This window comes from Pleurodeles waltl, chromosome 5 (genome assembly GCF_031143425.1).
Source record: "Pleurodeles waltl isolate 20211129_DDA chromosome 5, aPleWal1.hap1.20221129, whole genome shotgun sequence".
Taxonomy (NCBI): domain Eukaryota; kingdom Metazoa; phylum Chordata; class Amphibia; order Caudata; family Salamandridae; genus Pleurodeles; species Pleurodeles waltl.
This window is the reverse complement of record NC_090444.1, coordinates 1,273,287,760-1,273,311,019: the sequence shown is the minus strand read 5'-3', so window position 1 is coordinate 1,273,311,019 and position 23,260 is coordinate 1,273,287,760.

Genomic DNA, 23,260 nt, shown 5'->3' with positions numbered 1-23,260 from the left:
CATTTAAGGACCACTTTCATACAAGTCATACTTCTAATTAACAGTTATTCTTATGCACCACTTTAAAATTCAGATTACTCGGGAACCTCCATACACAGGTTTCTCACCCCACTCACAGTATTTTTGAAAAATGTGAGAGAAGTTCACAGTAGTACCAAGGTACATAGTTATCACAAGTCATTAGCTGATTAGATAATCATTGACTTCACAAATATTAAAGGCAGCCATGTTGTTTTTAGGCACAGTTTTCCAATGTCATGCTTTACCCCTTCGGATGAAGGTAAGTATTAGGCTTGGTATTTTTGCACTAACTATTGCTACTTTAGTAAAGTGGTAATGTGTAGAGCAAATTATTTATACATTTCTAGATATGTTTTTTAAAACTATGGAGCAGTGCAGGAGTACTGAGGTACCCCCCAAAAAATCTAAGGTTAGCATTTTTGTTCATAAATTTCTCTATAATTTTATAACAGTATAGAATGTAGTAATTTTTCATAATTAATGCACTACTCTATTCCATTTTGTTCATATATAAATATGTAAAAACTTGAAAAAACATTTTAGCGCACTATATTATTAAAATACAGTGTCTTATAGTGTATTTTCAAGTTTTTAAATGTTTTATACATATAAAATATACCTAAACCTTCATATTTGTCCAAATTCCAAGCGCTTCGATGCTTCGGCCGGAATGCGCTATACAAATACCAAAATATAAATACTCATTACCAGTGGTAGTCCAAATTGGAAAATACCAAACCTGATATTACCTATATTGAATGGTGTAATGCAAAACACAAAGAAACTCAAACTGAAAACAAGATGGTTGCCTTTAACTTTTCTAAAGGCAGCAATTAGCCTTTCAGCTAATGACTTGTCATTGCTGTATATCTCAACAGAACTGTGGTACTTCCACAGCCAAAGATATCAGTAAATTAAAACCAATGAAAACCTATGAAATACTTACCCGCTTCTCATCTGCCTACCATAGTATGCAATCCTTCAAAATGTTGTTGAAATCCAATGATGGTTTTTCTGCTACGTGAAATGAAAAAGTCTACGTAGAATTAATTGGATTTTACATATGTTTGGGACCCACACTTTTTTCTTTGCACCCCTTTTGGCAAAACACTGTGAAACTTTCTGGACTCTGAGAATGAAATGGAGGCACCAGGTCTGCAAGGTTTTGCAGACATTCGTCAAATGGGTGCAGAGTTATTAAGGGGCAAAAATTTTAAAATCCTATCTCTGGTCAACCTAAATTGTAACTATAGAATGGCTACCACCACTTTGTAAAATATATATTAAACCTATTAAACTCTCTCGCTCTCTCTCTCTCTCTCTATATATATATATATATATATATTTATATATATATATATATATATATATATATATATATATATATATATATATATTTATATATTACCTAGTGTGATTGCCACTAGGTGGTTATAGTAAGGACCTAGTTTCCATATAAAAAGTGTTTTTTTACTTGCCTATATCTTTAGCACTGCTTGACGAATCTTCATGAAAATTTCCCCCCAAAAATTGTCAGTCCCATCAGCTGATGCCTGGAAAGTTTTAGGGTGATCTGTCCACAGGGAACCGAGAAAAAAGGAGGGTCCCAAAACACATTTTCCCCATTCATTTTTCCATAGGGATTTTGAACAGCAATAGCGTAAAAACTACTGGACAGAATTACACCAAAGTTGGCAGAAAGGTATGATCTGGTCCAGAAAGAGTGTTTATTTTTTTCTGTGAAAATCCTTTCAGTAGTTTCAGAGAAATTAAACAAAAGCTAAGTTTGTATATCTAGAGACGCAAAGGATTCGCAACCCCCTCCCGATCTCGTGCTGACATCTGATATGCTGATAACAGTTCAACCACAGAAGTGGTTGAAGTGTTGTCAGCCATCATGGGACTTGACTGAAGCAGAGTCACCCAAAAAAGTACAAAAGAAAAGAAATAAAAGAAAGGGGCCTTTGTCCGAACACCCTGAGCCCTGAGCTCTGGTGGTTGGAAACCAAACAGACCCTCCCCAGGGCAAAAAAAAAAAAAAATGTAATTGTACGAGCGGAGACAAGGTGGACCTGCGACTGCCTGTAGAAAAAAAAAAAAAAAAAGAAAACAAAGCACGGTCTCCAGCTCTTCGTTAGCCTAACGCCCCTAGGTGGGCTAAGACCTATGGACTTTAAAAAAAAGAAAGCTGGGGGTCTCCTGGCCCTGTCCCAATGCCCCTGGGACCACCACCTCCCCAAGACGAACTACTAATTAATGCAGGGGGCCCTTTGGCCCCCCTGATGTCCAGGGGACCACCACCCCCCAAGGCAACACTATATTTGGAGCTGGGGGGAGGAGCCCTCTGAAACAAATGTTTACAAAAAGAAAGGGGGTCCCTATGGGACCACCGTGCTCCGTGACCACCACTCTTCAGGCTATGTCCTGTTGGAGAGGGGCCACGCGACACCCCTCGTGGAGCCATAAATGGCTATGTCCCAGAGGTGCCAACCCCCAGGACATAGCTGTATGCTGTGGCTTGGCTACAGCGCTGCAGCAAAGCCACAGCAAACACTCTGTTGTTTGACAGCAGGACCTTGAAAGTAGGCCCTGCTGTCAAACTGCAGAGCTTTCATCTCCGTCCCCTGCATGTGCCAGGTAGCCTTAAGGCTTCCCAGTCAGTGTCAGGAAGCCTGTAAAGGGCATTTTAATAAAAAACATTTTTTTTTTTTAAATCAGTAAGGAGGGACTGTGGGGGAGCCCTTAAGAGCTCCCTACCTGTCCCAGATAGCCCAGAAAGGGCTAAAAAAACAGAAAAAACCTCCCATAGAACTTCACACTGATCTATTGGGTTTCGAGTCCAGCTGGACTTGTTTCCTTTTTTTTAAAATAAAAAACTGTATTTATACTTTTTTATCATATTAAATACATGTTTTAAAACCTAATACAATATCTCATTCTAAGTATGTGAGATATTAAAGTCTAAAAAATGTTCTTTTTCTCTCTCACTTTCTATCTCTCTGTCTCTTTTTCAATCAATTTCCTCCATTCACAGTCCCATTTAGACACTTACGCACCCATTGAAAGACCCATTCAGACACTCACACACCCACTCACAGACCTACTCAGATACTCACACACCGACTCACACACCCACTGACATCCTCATGCATCCACTCACAGACCTGCGCACACACACTGACCACCCAGTAAAACACTGATGCATGCACTCTCACACCCAAACAGTCAATCTGACAGCTACTTTCACTCCCAGATACCCCCTCTCACACTCATTCTCACACCCAGAGAAGCTGGTTTGGGTAGTTAGGGGTTGTTGGCCTGGACTTGTGGGCAACCTCCCATACCCATGGGTAAAAGACCTGCACGGTTGGCTGCTTATAGGTGGTTTGCTTCAGGGTGGCCAACCGCTGCTGCACACGGTCTTCGGCAGTGGTTGGATTAACATACAGTAATTAAAAAAAACATAGAAATTCACTGAAAAGGCCAAAGGTTACAGGGACATTATAGTTAGGGAATAGAATTATAAACAAACATAGAAATTAATTTTAAAAAACAAAGATTACAGGGAAGTTATAGTTAGGCTCACATTTTAAATTTACCAAACCATAGAAATTCACCAGTTATAGTCAAAGTTACCTCACGTAATTGTACCTCATGCCCTAAGGTATCTATAACTCACGCCCTCATAATGCACTGCTAATCATTCCACAAATTACAGCACTTATGATATCTTTGATAACATCATTGATAATATCAATATAATATTGGCAGCAACATTTTTGACAAAACAAACTGTGCATGGCGGGGGAGTGAGTTATAGCTACCTTAGGGCATGAGTTATAGTTAAATCATGGTAAAGTAATGCAGGGGGGCCTCCATGCCCTCCCCCACAGTCCAGTGGACTGCCACCTCTCCTCAAGGGGCTAAACATACAAAATAATGTGGGGGTGCCTGCATGCTCCTCCCCCCAAGATCCCAGGTGACCACCACCTCCCAGGGGCACTTAAAGATACGTATGTGAGTGGGCCCACTGCATCTGGCCATGCCCCGAGGACTGTCACCTCCCCAGGGCAATTCATGGTAAGTAAATGCGGGTGGCATGCACAGTCCCCCTGCAGTCCGGGGACTGCCACCTCCCTGGAGCAGAAATAAATTAATGAAGGGGCTCCATCATCGACCCCCGGACTCAGGGACCATCACCTCCTTGGAGCTAAGTACTACATTGGAGGGGGGCCACAAGGCTCCCCACGTGGAGAAATAGATTACCTTGGGGACCCCCATTCCTCATGGCTGGCTCCTTCTACCTCCTGAGGTGCCCACCCTCAGGAGATAACTGTTTGCATTTGCTTGTTGGGAGCTGGCAGCTCCTGCCAAACAAAAGCAAACATAACTCCACTTTCTACAAGTGGGAGCTGTCAAAAAGCTCCTGCATGTAGAAAGCAGAATTTTCATATATTGCAAACATGCATGCAGGGAATCAGAAGAAAACATTTCTCCTGCAAGCAGGGAGCTGCCATTTCAAGCAGCTCCCTGTTTGAGGAACAAGGCTTGTTCCCGCAGGACGTGGGGAGCCGGCTAGGACTGTCACTCTCTCTATCTCTTCCATCCCATAAGAAGAAAGAGAGAGATTGTAATCGCAATGGTCTTGCCATGCAATAACTTCAAAGTGTCACACTAGCAAGATGTTTGGTTCAAACGTTATAGTTACATTTGAACATGTAAAAAAACATAGAATAACCTCTGGCCTATTGGTATAGCTGTTGCACTGTCACTCAGTAGATTGAAGATTCAAATCCTGGTATCTCATGCAGTGAGTCTGTTTATTTACAAGTGTTTTGACGGTTAAACATTCCTAGGGAAGGAACATTTCAGTCTTTTTGGCCATAAAAATCTTTGTGTTCCATGTTATACATATGTCTGAAAGTGCATAGGAAAGAGCCACTTGGGGCCTAGAAGTTATGGTCTCAGACCCTCACCCTAAAGATTGAGGGTTCCAGTCTAGGTGTGTCAGTAGTCACACTCCTGCTTTAATTAATTTTCCAATTCAAATTTTTAGGATATAAACCGAAATGTGATTGCACTGTTTTTACTCAACAAATACATTTTTCTTTTCAATTTGTTCTAAAATATGTCATTCTAAGTATATCATTCATCAAAGTCTGGAAAAACTCTCTGGGTGTTATACGGGATTAGTCGTAACTCCTGGCCACAGCCCAGGACCTGCGGCTAGCCCTCACTGCTAACAACATTTCACTGTACGCCGGGTGGGTGGTTATAGGGGTTGGCTTCAGGGACCAGTTGCCGGCTAGGCCCTGAGGCCAACCCCCACCTCTCACGGCCGAAGGCAGAGCACGGTGGTGGTTGGATTAACGTATAGAAATTAAAATTGCTTTAAGTTAAAAAAAACATAGAAATTCACTTAAAAAAACAAAGGTTACAGGGACGTTATAGTTAGGCCCTGAATTTGGGGGGCGAGAGTTATAGTTACCTTAGGGTGCAAGTTATTTGAAATAACTTCAACTATAACTGATGAATTTCTATGGTTTTGTGCAAGTAAATGCAGAACCTAACTAAAATGTGCATATAACCTTAGTTTTTTCAGTGAATATATATATATATATATATATATATATATATATATATATAGATACACCTATATTCACACACACACACACCCATAAATATGTATAATTATGCACACATATATATGTATATATATGCTCACACATATACACATTAGATATCAAAATGAAGCTGTCATGCATCTTCAGAATACATGGTTCTCATATATATGTGTATGTATACATATACACACACACACACACATATATATCATATATCATATATATATATATATATATATATATATATATATATATATATATATATATATATATATATACGTATACATATTTATACACAGACACATATATACAGAATATTTTGGGTCAAACATAATATAGCAAAGAAACTATTTGAAGGTATTGTTAATTATGGCAACATAAAAAATCAGTAAACATTACAATGTATATCTTTCTACTCTTTTAACATGTTCTGTTTTATTGTAATAATGTTGTTTCTTTTTCTGTAACTATATTATTGTAAATAAAAAAATACTGACTTCAAATAACTTGCAAAGTGTAATAAAACATACTAATGTAGTCTTCTACCCTGGTGGTGTGACTGGGTTAGGGCATGCCGTCACCTTGGTGCATGCCGTCACCTTGGTGCAATGCGCTGCGTGAAAGGGAAAGGGCAGGAATGGACCATATATGACATTATATGGCAAATTCCTGCTCTCTACCTGCATTGGTGCACAATGCGGTGCCCAGCACCAATGTAGGCACCCTTCCACGATTGTGCATGGGTACCTGTGTTGTAGGCAGGATTGTTTTTGTGCAGGAGCAGGCACCTTCCTGCACAAAAACAATTGTTAGAGGCATTTTACACTTTCTAAGTGTGCTCCATAATGCATCACACTTAGAAAGAAGAAACAACAAGGAGAAATAAAGATATTTCTCCTCATTGTGCATCTTGGGGGAAGGTGTACATATCTGACTCATTCCCAGATCGAATACTCTTGGCAAATCTGGGAATTTGTCAGAATGCATGAGTGGATGCGGGGAAACACCCATGCAGCACCCATGCTACCCCCATGCAACCTTCTAACCACACAGTGTAATGAAAGGCAGCGACTTACGCTGCCTTGCCTGAAACACATTTTACCAAGGCATGTAGGGCCAGTCAAGTGGCCTTGTTTGGCTTGATAAATCTCACTGTAGTTTTTGCTCCTCCCTGTGTCCCCTTGTGAGGCACAAGGCAACACAAAAAAGAGCAACAGGTCACACAGGATACATTTTCAGCCTTGCATAGTGAGGCAGTGATGCCTCCAACATCCCACATGAAGTGGCACAGTAGGAAGCAGCCTATTTGAAGAAAGTAAGAAAATAGGCCTGCAGAAGCTCCATATTTTTGATGTGCTATCACATGCTTTGATTTTTTCTTCTGTTGTGCTGACATTCAACCTATTAAAAAAATGAGTAACCAACTCTACTCCAGTGGTTTTTGTGGCCAGACACAAGGCTAAAATTGTACTGTACATCAGCACATCTGGCTGAAATGGTGAATGAGTACAGCTCTCCTTAGTAGCACTGAGGGGCATATTTATGAGAAAATAATGTATTGCAGCGCAGCAAGTCACCTTGATGTGCTGCACTGCATGACAAGGAAAGGGCAGGCATGCAGCGTATTTATGTCAGTACAGTGCATATATGCCTTTTCCCCTGTGCTGGTGGACTTTTGGCTGCCTAACACGAATGCAGGATTGTTTTTGTGCAGGAAGGGGCACCTCCCTGTACAAAAACAATCCCCTGAGGCATATTCCTCTATCTGTGCTTCAAAATGCAGCACATAAAGAAAGAGGAAGTAACAAGGAGATATAAAGATATTTCTCCTCAGTACGCCTCCCAAGGCAAGGAGTAGCATTTTGGTGCATTCACATGTATACCAGTTCTGATAAATCTGGAAATGTGTCAAAATCCATGGGAGTTGAATGGGAACACCCATTCTCCGCCAATGGAACTCATTCTCAGGACAGAGGAACATGAGGCAGTGATTTGCGCTGTGTTGCTTTACTCCAGATTCAGGAAGCACTTCGAAGGCCTTGCTTGGATTTATAAATCGCATTTGTAGTTTGTGTCATGCATGTAGCATATTGAGTTGGGCAAATGTGACAAATCCCCTGATAAATTAGCCCCAGGGTTTTCAGCTCAGGCATGTCAGATGGATGCACTCCTAACACAGCATCCAAGCAAACCTGGATGTCACAGCTGCTATTTGTTACTGGTGGAAGGAAATATACATACTTTATGTTTGTGAGGGAGTTGCAAGCACATACTAGATGTGGAGGCAGAAAATGTAGCTGTCCTTAATGTAATTCTGTTTAATATAATTACAATTATTAGTATGAGTTTGGCGGTTGGACAAGCTGACCGCCAAACTTGCAGGGAGAAAGACACCACCGTGGCAGTGGCATCCTCCCAGAGCGTATTACAATGTTCCCATGTAGTACGCATTTCCATTCGGACTGTCTGGCAGGAACAATGCTACGCTATTGGTCTCGACTTTCTTAAGGGAGCTGAGGCCAATACCATAGCACAGAACACCCTCCAAATATGTACTGTCTGCAAAGCAGACAGTGCGTATTCTGACGGTGCTGGGTAGGTGGGCCTCTGCACTGTCCATGCCATGTATAATTGTACTTCTTTTCTATTGCACTAATAGTGAATAATGAAACCTTATCTGCTATGAGTGTAATAAAAACATTGAAAGCAAATTGAGAGAGTGGAGCCCCCACCAATGTCCATAAGGATAAGCTGCCACTGTGTTCCTGCCACTGATTTTTCCACCTCTGAGGCATGGGGTGCAAAGGCAGTGCTAGGGGTTGCAGCTGTGACCTCTGGCAACCCTAAAATGATGTCCATGCATGCGTGGCCCTGCATGGCTTGTTAAATCTAGTGTAAAGCAAGGTAGCGCAGGTTGCTGCTTTGCTTTACACTGTGTTGTTAGGACATTACATGGGTGGAACATGGGTATTCACACGCGTCCACTCATGTATTCTGATGAACTCCCAGATTTATCAATATATATATATATATGTTTTAATTGTATTTTTTAAGAACACACACACATACACACAAAACAACACACCCCTAGAAACACTAAAGAAAAAGAGAAACCCAAAAAGTCCCCTCGCAAGAAGAACCACTATGTACTGACAATAATCTACACTATATTAACTAATATAATCTCAACTATGTTGAAATCTTTATACAAAGGGAAGGGAAGTAGTGTCCATCCAGACCATTGTCTTCTTCAGCGCCTCATCAATGCAGCCTTGATCATCCCCAGTATTTGCATCATTTGCTCAATTTCAGTCTGGCAATACGGTATTTGCGGTCTGCTGGCCCTCTACGGAATTCCTACACATAGGGTGGCTCAACAAAGGGAGGAACAGTCTTGGAAGTAGATGGAGCACTCATAGTTGGAGCTGAAGGTGATGGCCCAGCCCCTTTAGACCCTGCGTGTGTGCAGCATGAGACCTGCCTGCTGTGTGGATACAGGAAGTGAATGGTCCCTTGGGTGCTCTCCCTTGAGGAAATGCCTTCCAGGAGCCCGTTGCTTGTCCTCTCTAGTAGAACCCCCCCATCTTCCAGAAGCCCTCCAGCACAAGATGGATGTGGTGGTAGTGTTCCGCTCACTTCTCAAACTCTTGCTTCTAGGATGTGGTCATGTTGGCAGCTGAAACATAAATGGGACAAATATTTATTAGGCAAGTGAACAACCCGCATGCAATGAAATCACCATCTGCAGTCATCACATGTTGGCCAGCACAAATCACAATGACATCTTAAAGGGCAAGGTTAATACACATCTGCACTCCAACAATCATCTCCATATTGGTCACGTCCAAGGTATCAAGGCTAGCTAATGTCGCACAATACCATTGAGCCATCTTGGAACATCTTCAAAGGACCATGTCACCACTGACTATGCTCATCATACACATCAGTTATGTGACCATGGTAGGTCACCCTCATCATGTTGGATTGCTCATCAATGTCCCTCCTGAAGATGCCATTGCCCTTAGATCTGTTGGCATGCGCCAAACTCATCTGAGCATGGACTGCACGTTAAATGTAGTCTCCCAACAGTTGCTGCCTAATATGGCAAGGACAGATGTCCGGACACAATGCGACATGGAAAATGAATGTGACATGTATCATATGTGAAAATGGAGGATTGAGTGCTCACCCATGTCACACAAAGGAGCATAACGCTTCTCCCATATCCACTTAGGTCACTGCCTGGTGACCTGTGCCATGACTTAATGCATAGCCCCAGAGATATTTGATGTGTCCCACTATGCTGCCCATTGCCTGTATATGTGTCCAAAAATCTGGTCAGCATGTTGCACAACAGCACTCAGTACAGAAGTCTCATATGTGGGTGCATGCATGTCCTACAACTTATCTGCACAGGAATCTTAGAACAACACTGGCTAATGCTGTACATTGTATGAAGCGGATTGCATTACATAATAGACACTACCCAAGCCACCACTATCTGAAGATGTTTTGAGTGATGGCATGTCATATGCCAATGTTGTAGGGACATCCCTCAGGCCAAACACACATGTCAAGATCTGTGAGTATGACATGGGTTGGAAATGTTGTGACATACAACACCGAGCATGGGGCATTACACCACATGGGTAGGCAAATCTACAGCATTTTCAAGTGTGGTATATGTGGCAAATGGAGCAGTAACACGTTTAGAGAACAACATCTTGCTTTCCTGCATAAATGTGACGGTCTCTGTATTTCTGGCACATGTCGTTAATATCATCACTGTGTTTGGACTCATACACTATGACCAACATTTACAAGGCCCTTGCATCACAGTGCATTGTTTTCGTGGGATGCATACCCAACACACAACATCAACCATACACTCCATATCAATGTATAGCATATGTCGTATCTAGTAGCATACATGCAGTCGGTACATGAGATTGCACACAACATACAACATCACACAATACTTGCAGTACACACTACACATACAGATGGACACTCACTGGTAGCATTGCAGCTTGCAAAGCTTGCCACCTCTCCAATGGTATAAGGCTGGGGTTCACCTGCAAGAAATAACATGAAACATAGCACTGAGAATGCTGAACAATGAACACTATGGGAAACTATTGCACATTACAAAAGATTTGTTAATGGACATAGATGACCTAGGTTAGTAAATACTCAAATAGGCCATTAGACATGTCTCAGTGACATACATTGGTAGGCCAGGCTGACATGTACACATATGTGCTGGAACTATTCATACATGTCTCAGCTACATTGCTCACATTTTGCAGATGACTTCCTACTGCAATATTCTTCAAGCATAGCTAATTGTAATTGCACTCTACACATGCATGACTCACAGGACACACTCAGCCATGACTCCCTCTACTCCTGCGTCACTTTTATCATCACATGGAAATAGCTATGCAACATACAACAATACTTAGGCCCTTAGTGAACATGAAAACTTGTCCCTGGTAACCATGTAACCTTTCACCATGAAACAGGTGTGTCAACATTGGTGCACATCAGAATTTAGTGGCTAAAAACAGGGGAAAAGGACAGGGGTATGCCATTTGTCCTCTTAATGGTACATTGCTGCCCTTGTCATGGATGCTGTTTGGTGGAGACACACAAGTCACAGCCCTGCCTTTTGTCATAACTTGGTAAAGAAGGCCCTATGGCCAACAGAGATGTACTTGCAATTGTAAAACATGAGTTAGCCACAGAGATTGTGTCCTCACCAACAGTTTTACCTACCTTTATTCCCAGGTGGTCCAAAATGTCCTGTTCCCTGGTGATGATATTTGCCCAGCAATGTTTTAATTGGTGGGTTGTGCATTCAACCTCAAAGACACGGGTCATGTGGAACAGGACCTTCCCCACTGCAGCTTGCTTGCCTCCGTCCAGTATCCCAGGATGACGCTTCCCCCCATTGCCACCAAATTAGGAGAGTAGTGTGTGATGAGCCAGATGAATCCTCTCAACTCATTGGCACTGAGGTGAAGGGCCCGTCCCTTCAGCAACATGTCCCAAACCAAACTCACAGTACCCTTAACAAAAAATTAAGAACTCCAAACTACCCCCAACTACCACAACAGACAAAACTACCCCAAAGACAAAGATACAATACACAAATAGACAGGACAAAACAGACATCAGGGACACTACAGAGACAAAAGATATCGCAGAAGACACCTCTACCAGCACTCTTTAGCACAGCTCCAACAGCACACAACCTCTCTCCAACACAAATGAAAAGACTGTGACTGCAAGAGAAAATATAAGTAACTTTACAGTGCCTGGTTTGCAGCACTGCAGATCCATTATGTCACTTCCTGTGGTGATGCAGCACGCTTTTGCTCAGTTTTTTTTATGCTATGCACCAATGCGTGGATTTTTCTTGTTGCATGACAATGCACTATGAGGGCATTCCGACACGTTGCATGGGATGCATCATTTTTGACAGACGCAATGGGTGAAAAAAGCATTCATTGGAACTATGCACTGATTTTTTTGACGCAATGACTGCGATATGTGTAAAGATGTATGGTGTCATGTGGAAATAATTTTTACAGTCATGTATATTGTTGTGTTGCCTGTGAATAGTTGTGTTCCACATACTCCTCTCTTTCCAAGTGTCCATTCTATGTATTGTAAGTCTACATGGGTGAGAATACATGCCTTATGAGGATCAGTCAACGCATAGGCCATATTTCCTATGATTCATGGACACAACACCTTCAGAGGGTTGCCTCTTGTGCCAACTATGTGTTGGTACCTCAGTTAATTGCTTAGTATACCCCCCAGGGATGCCATGGACTAGCCATGGAATGTGGTCCGTACACCCACATGTAGGACTTCGCACATGTCAAACAGTATGTGCTAGGTCCCAAAGTGCAGGCAGCAGGCTGTTACACAAGGGCGGGGGTTACAGTGTGTGGTGCAGGGAAGTGTTGTGACACTTAGGGTCACATTTACAAGCTGCTAGCGCCACAGGAGGTTCACTTTTGGTGACACTCCAGTGGCACTGTGCCCTGCACTATATTTCCAAGGCAGTGTCTAGCCAGGTTTCAGGCTTGACACTGCTTTGTAAATTTGGAGCAGGGCACAGCATTACCAGAGCGTTGCAAAGGAGGGACACTCTGGTGGTGCAGGGGGCTTATAAATCTGACCCTTACCACACATATGTGCATGGCTATGTGAATGGTGCAATTTACTTATGTTGACCCCATCCAGTGCCTCCTATCGGGGGACACACGGGCGGTTTGCCACAGGATATGGTTTTTTAACCTGGCACCACATACATTGAAAAGTCAAAACATCCCTGCCCTATTATCTACTAGGGACTTATAGGTAGTGTGATTCAACATTAGGCATCAACTACTAAGGACTTATAGGTAGTGCGATTCCATTTTGCCCTATTATCTACTAGGGACTAATGGGTAGTGTGATTCCACCTTGCCCTATTTTTTATTAGGGACTTATAGGTAGTGCAATTCAACCTTGCCCTATTATCTACTAGGGACTTACAGGAGTATGTCATTGGAAATTGTGCTTGTGCCAATTTAGCGTATGCCTATTGTTCAGAGTAGTGGACTTAGGCCTGGTTAGCAGATCCAGGGTACAGCCAAGGTCAGTCCACACCATTTGCAGTGACTGAAAAAGTTTAGTATATGGAAACCGGATGTCTTTCACAAACTGTGAATGGGAAGGTAATTTGGCCACAAATTGGTTGTGATGCTACGAGTACTCTTATGTAGGTACACTCTTTCTTGTTATCAACCTCTTCTGACATTGTGTGAGTCACTCAAACATCTCCCATACATTACTAGTTTTGATGACTCAGCAAGCTTTCTGCTATTGATGTTATATGTTGGGCTTTCTCCCCATCTTCAACATACTCATTGCCTGGCTGTTCCTGCTCCTCATTGGGCCATGGGAGATTGTGGCCTGCTCATTTGTTTGCCATATGCAGCACAGTAGTATTGGTTCAATAGCTGTTGTTGGGGAGTAGGGTAAATTGTCCCAATTCCTCTCATGACTCCAGGAGTAATACTCAGTTTCTCTGGGAGTCCCCTCCAAAATGTAGCAGGTCCTGTTTAAGCCATGATTCATACCCTGACGGGCTTCCATGTGAATGTGTTTGTGAAGAGTAGTCAGCCACAGCTACAAACTCTATACTTTGTCAGCTGCACAGTGAGTAGGGGGGAGTTAGGTAAGGGTTTTTCCAGTTATTGTTCCAACATACATATACAAGTCATTTTATGTCCTGATGTACTCAGACCTATTGCCAACAGTATGTGACATGCTATGACATTGATTGGCATACATGCAAGATGAAGACTGATTTTTGAGACACTGTACTACACATACAGATGTACTGTCCTCTGATATACTCTTACTATTTGTCATACATGTGAGTACAAAAGATTTTGATGTGAGTTGTCAGCAGTGTTATGAATCTTTCACCCATTGATTTGACACATATCTGACACCGAGCAACTGTTGCAGTTCCTGGCTACTGTTTACTACTATTTACAGGCCTTGGCATACAGTGTAGCCCTGAAGCATAGTGATACCTATCTATTGGTTTTCCACTTGGAACAACAGTTCAATGGCAGAAATTACTGTTTTCATTTAAATATGTTTGTTTGGCAGGCAAACATTATACAGTACACTTTTCTGAGCTTAGTGCATCTGGTACTTAGAGGATGAGAACAGTGTTCACACTAGATTGACAACTCCGGGGCCTACTCATTGTTTTCTGGATGTTGATTTTTTAGGAAATGGGACTGTGCCAAACACTCCATGACATATGTTGTATATGAACATTTATTCACAAATTTGGCAGTCATGCCTTACTCCACGTATAGTCAATTAAAGAAATGCTGAATAATGTGGGCAGGTCCCTGTGCACTGGCAGCAGTGTTCTGCATGTCTGGATGATTTGGCATGTCATCCTCTTCCTCTTCCTCTTCTCAGGGAGGCTCCTGCTCCTCATCCCAGTGGACATTTGTTTTGACTCAAATATTGTGCAAAATGGCACATGACAGGATCATCTTGCAGACCATGGGTGGGGAATACAACAGTTTCCCATCTGATACATCCAGGCAGTGAAAGCGGGGTTTAAGCAAGTCAACATTGGTCCTTACCCGACCATGTACCTGGCTATAGGCCCTCTCTGCATCAGTTTATGGATTGCCAAAAGGTGTCATTACCCATGGCTGTTTGCCATTACCTTGGTCAGCTGAAATGTTAGAGACACAAATGTAATTGCTATGGTTTACTGCATTTGTATTCTTTCTGCATGTGTTTCATGTGTATTTGCAATGTCATGCACTTCTTCCAATTCTGACAAGAAGGTATGTACATCATGGCAGTGTAATGCCATTTCCAGGGACCTGTTCACTTACTGTATGTGAGATCCAATACAGTGCCTGGGCAGCTACATCATACTAATCAACATCCTGTCAGGCATAGTTGTGGCATAGTTGTGCAGCAGGGTTGGAAGGTGTCTGATTCCTGTCACTGTGGTCCACTCAATGTTTTATGTTGTCACTACATGTGTGGTGGGACAGATTGTGGCTGTGAATTGTTTTTGTATGTCTAGCGTAGGTTAGTGGAGACATGCCAGAGATGGCTGACAAAGACACAGATATAAGTCTAGGCTCCTCTCCAGATGTTGGTATTGCCCTACATTATATTTGCCTATGACTTGGATTGTTCTACATTGGCCATGACAGTTATCACAATGCCATCCACACAGTATGCTCCCACATATTGCAACTGAGTGACATGATGTGACAACTGCCATTTCCCAATCTCTGTTTGCATGTCATGGTGTTGTAACATTGTGTACATGTGGGATAGATTTGTACACAATTTGTGCACACGTGACATGTATCCTGCAGATTTGTGTGTGGTCATCTGTGTGACAGCTACACAACTTCATAAAGTGTACTAAATCTCTAAGGGAAACTGGTTCACATTAGTTGGGTCCTCATGCCAATCTGGGGTCCATAAGACTGAACTTACACAGAAGTAGCCTTGCAAAAACACATTGACACTTGCATCAGGGGTGTGAGGTGTACTTCTTAGCTTTCAGGGTAGAATTTGTGTGTGCACGTTTACTTTCCAGCCAAGGCTGCTGACTCAGTAGCATGGCGAGTGATGTCTGTGTGTAGAACTAGACTTCATACATGTGAGATGTGAGTTATTTAACATTGCATTATATATTTGAACAGCTCTTGTCACCTGGCCATAGATTTTGATGTTTCATCTACTACCTAGGGCCTCATTTATGAAGCACATGGCACAGGGTAGCGCAGCAAGTGTGTTGCTGTGCTGCCATGCATCATCAGGAAAGGCCAAGTATGCACCATATCTACAAGCTATGGCACCTTTCTTACCTCTTCCCATGCACTTATACACACATTTTTGCCAGGCACCAAGACAGGCATCTTTGCACCAGGGTGCAAGGGTGCCTGCATTGTGTGGATGATTATTTTGGTGCAGGAAGGAACTCCTTTTTGCACAATAATCATCACAGGAGGTGTTTACCTCTTTTATGTGTGCTGCAGAATGCGGTAGATGCAGAGTGAGGAAGAAACGGGGAGTGATGTAGATATTTTTCCCTGTTGCATCAGTGTTGCGCCACCCCTGGGATGGCATGAAACTGTGATATATTTCCAGACTTGTAAATCTGTGATTACGTCAGTTAGGTTTGTCTTCCATATATGTTGTGAGGCTATACCTCAAACAACACCCTTGCAACGGACCCTTTCACACAGTGTTGTACATGTTTGTTGTCCATATTTACAAGGCCAGAATAAGCCACACAACGTTGCTTTGCATGGCCTTGTAAATATGGCCTGGCACACTGTGCCAGTGGAGCATCATGCAAATTTTGCTTTGGTGGCACAATGTGGCACAAGAGCCTGGTATCGCCACCTGGCCCATACCAGACAACACCATTGCATTCCCGGACAGCTACAACATCCCAAGGAAGGACTGGCCCTCCTGTCTAGGTGGAGGACTGGCCATCATACAAAGTCCTCACTCTGCATTACAGTCAACACGGAAGAACACCGCACCACAATGGAACACCTACACTTCCTGATCCATGCGACTCACAACTCCTCCTTCTGTGGCACCCTGGTCTACAGACCACCCAGCCCCGCCCACCCTTTATCAACACCATTGCGGATAATGCCACTCTCCACGCTCTGGCGTCCACCAACTTCCTCCTCTTGGGTGACTTGAATTTCCACCTTGAGGACAGCAACGACCGAAATACATCTTCCCTACAATCTTGCCACCCTTGGCCTCAGGCAACTGATCACTGTGCCCACGCACGCCACATGGCACACACTAAACCCCATTTTCACATCAAGCAACTAGATTACCATCAAGAATATCTCCACCCCGGACTGGACTGGCCATCACTGCCTACACTTCACCATCACCACACCCAAATGCCGCCTCTCCATCTCCAGGGTTCCCCACAGGAAATGGAACAAAATCATCAATGGGCAACTCACCACGACCCTTGACAAATCACCCCTGTCCCCCACCGACGACACCAATGCTACAGCACACAACCTCAACTCCTGGATCGCCAAATGCGCCAACTCCTTAGCCACCTCCTCTGATCAGGTTCAGTTAAGCGCATCCCAAAAAAAGCCAGCTGGTTTACTACCGAAATCCAAGAATCCAAACTGACCTGCAGGCACCTAGAGAAGAAATGGAGAAACAGCAAAACCAGCGAAGACCTTGCCTCCTTCAGAGCCACCACTGCCACCCATCACCAACGCATCAAGAACACACAAAAAGCTGCACTCCGGGAAGGCATCAACAAATACCCGCACAACACAAGAGAACTGTTCACAGAAATTAATGAATCCATCAATCCTCCCTCCAAAGCCAACAACATCCCCCCCTGCAAGCTCTCTGTGACAAGTTGGCCACTTTCTTCCACCGCAAGATTAAGACCATCTATGACAGCTTTCTCCTGCAGAACTCACCCAGCATCAGAACCTACGACAGACCCCGCCCCCAAAACCCACCCAAACCGTTCAAAGCTGGTCCACTCTTATCACAGAAGACACTGAAATGGTCATGAACAGCATTCACTCCGGAGCTCCTACAAACCCCTGTCCTCACTACATCTACAACAGAGCGAGTGCATCCATCACCCGGAACTACGCAAGACACTAAACTGCTCTATCAAAACAGCCACCTTCCCCGGAGATAGGAAACACGCCCAAGTCCACCCCCTCCTGAAGAAACCCATACTCGACCCATCAGAGCTCAAGAATTTCCAGCCCATCTCGCTGCTCCCTTACCCAGCCAAAGTCTTGGAAAAAGGCATAAGCTCACAGCTGCGACAATTCCTTGAGGACAACAACTCTCTGGATACCTCTCAGTCTGGCTTCCACAGCAACCACAGCACAGAGACAGCTCTTCTTGCACCCACCTATTCCATCTGCACACACCTCGCCTTCAACTACACCACAGCACTCATACCCCTCGACCTCTCAGCAGCCTTCAACACTGTTTCCCACAGCACCTTATGCACCAGATTCCACGACGCAGGAATCCACGGAAAAACCTTGCAATGGATTCACTCCTTCCTTACTAGAAGAAAACAGGGAGTCAGGCTCCCACCCTTCATAGCCAAACCAACAGAAGTCAATTGTGGCACCCTAGCAGACCCTTCCGCTCTGCCCAGCAGACGCTAGCCACCATCCCATGCATCTGGGAAAAAAGCCACTGGAGGAAGATCTTTCGGCAACCTCGTAGCTAAGAGCTGGAACAACATTCCAATGCACCTCAGGCAAAGAACCATCACTCACCATCTTCGGGAAGAACCTCAAGACACGGCTCTTCGAATGAGGACAAGACCCACCACCACTGCCTTGAAACCCTCACGGGTGAGTAGTTGCACTTTATAAAAACTGATTGATTGATTAGTATCTCAGGCCCCTAAACCCTGATGTATGAGGCATGGCACAGCTTATGTCCCATGTGTATTGCATGTGACCCCCCCCAGTGTACACCTCCCTTGCACACATAGGTGTATAGCAGGTTTCCTGTCTGCCGTGCATGGTTGTGTGCCTTTACATCATGCACCGTATGCAAAACTGTGTTGAGATTTGTTCACCAGTATGTCACTATGATTTGCATTAGGTATGCGTACAGTAGCAGAGTGCATGTTTGTGTGACAGCCCTTATCATGCAGTTCCCGTCTGTGCAGGCAGACAGTGATCTGTGTATTGTTCTCCCCATATCTATTTGATCCTGTGTCTGTTAGATACTTGCTATTTGCTTACCTACAAGAAGGCCATTCTCGTATTGCCCATCCTGAAACCTCTGATTACTGATGGAGTTGCAGAAGATGTACGCATCATGGACACTGCCTGGGTGTTTGGCCAGCACATTAAGGATTAAGCCATGGTGATCCAAGATGAACTGAACATTCATCGAGTGTGTGTGTGCTTCCAGTTGCGGTACACATGTCCTGTTGTAGCAGGTGGTACAAACTGCACATGTGTGCAGTCCATAGCTCCAAGGACATGGAGAAACCAGGCAACTGTGTAGAAACCCTGTTTAATTTCCTGGTGCAATTGCTGGGTGTTGGGGAAGAGGATGTATTGGGGTGTGCGGCAGATGATTGCATCCATAACAGAGGGCAGGAATGCAGACAGGGATGGCTGCAATACACCACCCACTCTTGCTGCTGTGGTCTGGAAGGAACCAGATGAAAGGAGGTGAAGCACAGCCAGGAGCTTGGTCAGCGGGTAGATGTTGGTGGACTACTCTACCGTTGGCTGCAGATGTGGTGCAATGGTGCAATGAGGCAGATCACCTGGTAGAAGGTGATGATCTTCTCCTCCCTGAGGGCAATCAGGGATGCTCACTGGTGGTAGATGCGCTGCCTTCTCCTATGCTGCCTCTGTGGTCTGGGTGGTAGTGACTGTGATGGAGCTGGATGTTGTGGTCGTGATTTTGACAGTTGCACTGGTGTCCTTGGTGCCTCAAGGTGTAACAGGAGTAGGTCCATGTTGTCCTCTAAGTTGCCAGGGTGTTTTGTGAGCATTTTCCTTATGTACCTGTGTCTGGGACTCTTTTTAATGCCCGGTCTGGCTAGGCATTAAAATTAAAAGTTTGACACTAGTCAGAGTTAGTGCAGCTTTTCCTAGGCGCACATAATTTTTCAAAATGCTTGCAAATGCAGCACCAGTGGGCTAGCATCATTTTTTAGTAGGAAACGCCTACCTTGCATATCATTGTCGATGTCTGATGCAGCCAGTTCCGATGCTGATAAAATATGATGCTAACCCAGTAAAAATGATGCTAGAGGAATCCAGCGCCACTTTGTAAATCTGGCATTGATTTTGAGCCTCGGCAGCGTAAAAAATCGTGACGCTATGGTGGCACAAAATCCTTAACATTTGTGGCCTAAGATATTTTTTCTAGTGCAGTTATCACATAACATTCTTTATTAGTGGTGTTGCGAGTGGGACATGAAGCAGTACGTCTAACAATGTTACCATCAGTGTATGTAGCTATTTTTCTCAAAAATGTACAGAACTATTAGCATTAAAATTATTTTTGCAACATTTCTCTGAGTTACGTACACTGAGGCCTAAACTCAAAAAGAATGATTGCTTACTAGATAAATATACAAAGTTGCAGTACATGTGTTCTGTTGTGGCAGGTGGTACAAGCTGCACATGTGTGCAGTCCATAGCTCCAAGGACATGGGGAAACCTGGCAATTGTGTAGAAACCCTATTTAATTTCCTGCTGCAATTGCTGGGTGTTGGGGAAGAGGATGTGTTGGGGTGTGCAGCAGATGATTGCATTCATAACAGAGGGCAGGAATGCAGTCAGGGACGGCTGCGATACACCACCCTCTCTTGCTTCTGTGGTCTGGAAGGAACCAGATGAAAGGAGGTGAAGCACAGCCAGGAGCTTGGTTAGAGGGTAGATGTTGGTGGACTACTCAACCATTGGCTGTAGATGTGGTGCCATGGTGCAATGAGGCAGAGCACCTGGTAGAAGGTGATGACCTTATCCTCCCTGAGGGCAATCAGGGATGCTCACTGGTGGTAGATGTGCTCCCTTCTCCTATGCTGCCTCTGTGGTCTGGGTGGTGGTGACTGTGATGGTGCTGGATGTTGTGGTGGTGATTTTGGCAGTTGAGCTGGTGTCCTTGGTGCCCCAAGTTGTAACAGGAGTAGGTCCATGTTGTTCTCCAAGTTGCCAGGGTGTTTTGTGAGCGTTTTCCTTATGTACTTGTGCCTGAGACTCTTTTTAATGCCTGGTCTGGCTAGGCATTCAAATTAAAAGTTTGACACTAGTCAGAGTTAGTGCAGCTTTTCCTAGGCGCACATAATTTTTCAAAATGCTTGCAGATATGGCACTATTGGACTAGCGTCTTTTTTTAGGCGGAAACGCCTACCTTGCATATCATTGTCGATGGCTGATGCAGCCAGTTCCGATACTGATAAAAAATTATGCTAATCCAGTAAAAGTGACGCTTGAGGCCTCCAGCGCCACTTTGTATATCTGCCACTGATTTTGAGCCTCCGCAGCGTAAAAAATCAAGACGCTATGGTAGCACAAAATCATTGACATTTGTGGCCTAAGATCTTTTTTCTAGTGCAGTTATCACATAACATTCTTTATTAGTGGTGTTGAGGGTGGGACATGGAGCAGTACGTCTAACGAAGTTACTATCAGTGTATATAGCTATGTTTCTAAAAAATGTACAGAACTATTAGCGTTAAAATAGTTTTTGCAACATTTCTCTGAGATACGTAGACTGAGGCCTAAACTCAAAAAGAATGATTGCTTACTAGACATATATACCAAGTAAAGTGATGCCTTTTATAGGGTCACTAGATAAAGAGACTTCAAAAATAGGAAAGCAGTATTCATTCCACCTGCAAAGTTTTCTATAATTCCCGTGTTTTTGCGCTTGTCGAATTTCCCAGCTTAAGGCTGCCTTTAACAATGGGAAGATCTTTTGTGCTTTTCCGAAGCATTGTAGAATAATTCTAACTCTAATTAAACCCAGACACACTCGAAAAATGCATGTAGAATTTCTCTCAGGATCCTGAGTTTTCAGGCCTTTTTCTCTCCTTTGCTTTTTCATTTCAGCATAAATGAGAAGAAGCAATTCCTCAGGGATACCCAGCATAGCTGCGTGGGTATTAAACTCTACCTCAGCCCATCCTGAGGTCTCTAGGTCATTACCTAAGAGACAGTCTACAGGTAAGCTAGGTGATACTACCACCTACTTAGGGCCAATAACCCCACCCCAACTAAAGTGAATTATAGCTAAGGGGAGGAACTTAGTGGAGTTATGTACATCAATAATCTTGTACTGTTGTCCAATGATGTGCTGTGCAGGAGACACTAGGTTTTCAGTCACCAAAGTGATACTGGCACCTGTATCCCTGTAGGCCTAAGCCTCAACACCATTTATTGAAACTGACTGCCTGTACTTATCCATTGTGAGGGGACAAGCAGCCAGTGTGGCAAGGCCAATGCCACCAGGTGTGACAGAAACTGTCTTGGGACTGACTACCCCAGTTTCTATGATGGACCCAAAAGTGAACCCAACTACACCCTTATTTTGACTGTTGCCAGCAGTCCCACCACTATTACCACTACTGCTAGGGGCACTAGAGTTTGATTTATTAGTGTTGGAGGCTCAGGGGGTTTACCTGGGCAGGACTTATCCCCTGGTCTAAGGCCTTTATTGTGTACACACATAGCACCAAGGCTTTTTAATGTGTGTGGGTTGTGAAGAAGAGGAAGAAGATGATTTATCCCCACCCCGAAGAGTGTTTAGGATTTGAAGAAGGGTCTTTAGTTTTACCTTTATACCCATGCTAATACTGAGATTTCTCACCATCTTTCTTCTTGCCATCCTTGTCACCTACTGTGTGAACTTTTCTGTTCACTCTTGTTCTGACTCATTTGTCTGCCTTCTTTCCCAATTCTTGGGCAGAGGTCAGATCTGAGTCTACCAAGTACTGGTGCAACAAACAAACAGACACACAATTGTTCAAAATATGCTCTCTCAGGATTAGATTATACAGGCTTTCATAGTCAGTCACCTTACTGCCATGTAACCAACCCTCCAAGGCCTTCACTGAACAGTGTACAAAGTCTGTCCAGTCTTGGAAGGACTCCTTTCTGGTGTCTCCGAACATAATCCTATATTGTTCAGTGGTTAAGCCAAATCTATCCAAGAGTGCATCTTTCAAAACTTTTTAGTTATTAGCATCACTTTCTCTGACAGTAAGGAGCCTAGCCCTACCCTTACCATTGAAAGATAGCCACAAAATAGCAGCCCACTGCCTTTGAGGGACCAACTGTACCATACAGGCCCTCTCAAGTGCAGCAAACCACTTGTTAATGTCCCCCCCCTCCATGTAAGGGGGGACTATCTTATGCAGGTTTCTGGAATCTTGTTCTCTCACAGGATTGCTATCAAAAACACTGCTGCTGCCACCATGGGGAACTAACCCCAACCTCTGCCTTTCCCTCTCTACATCCAGAGATTCCTTGTCTATGGTC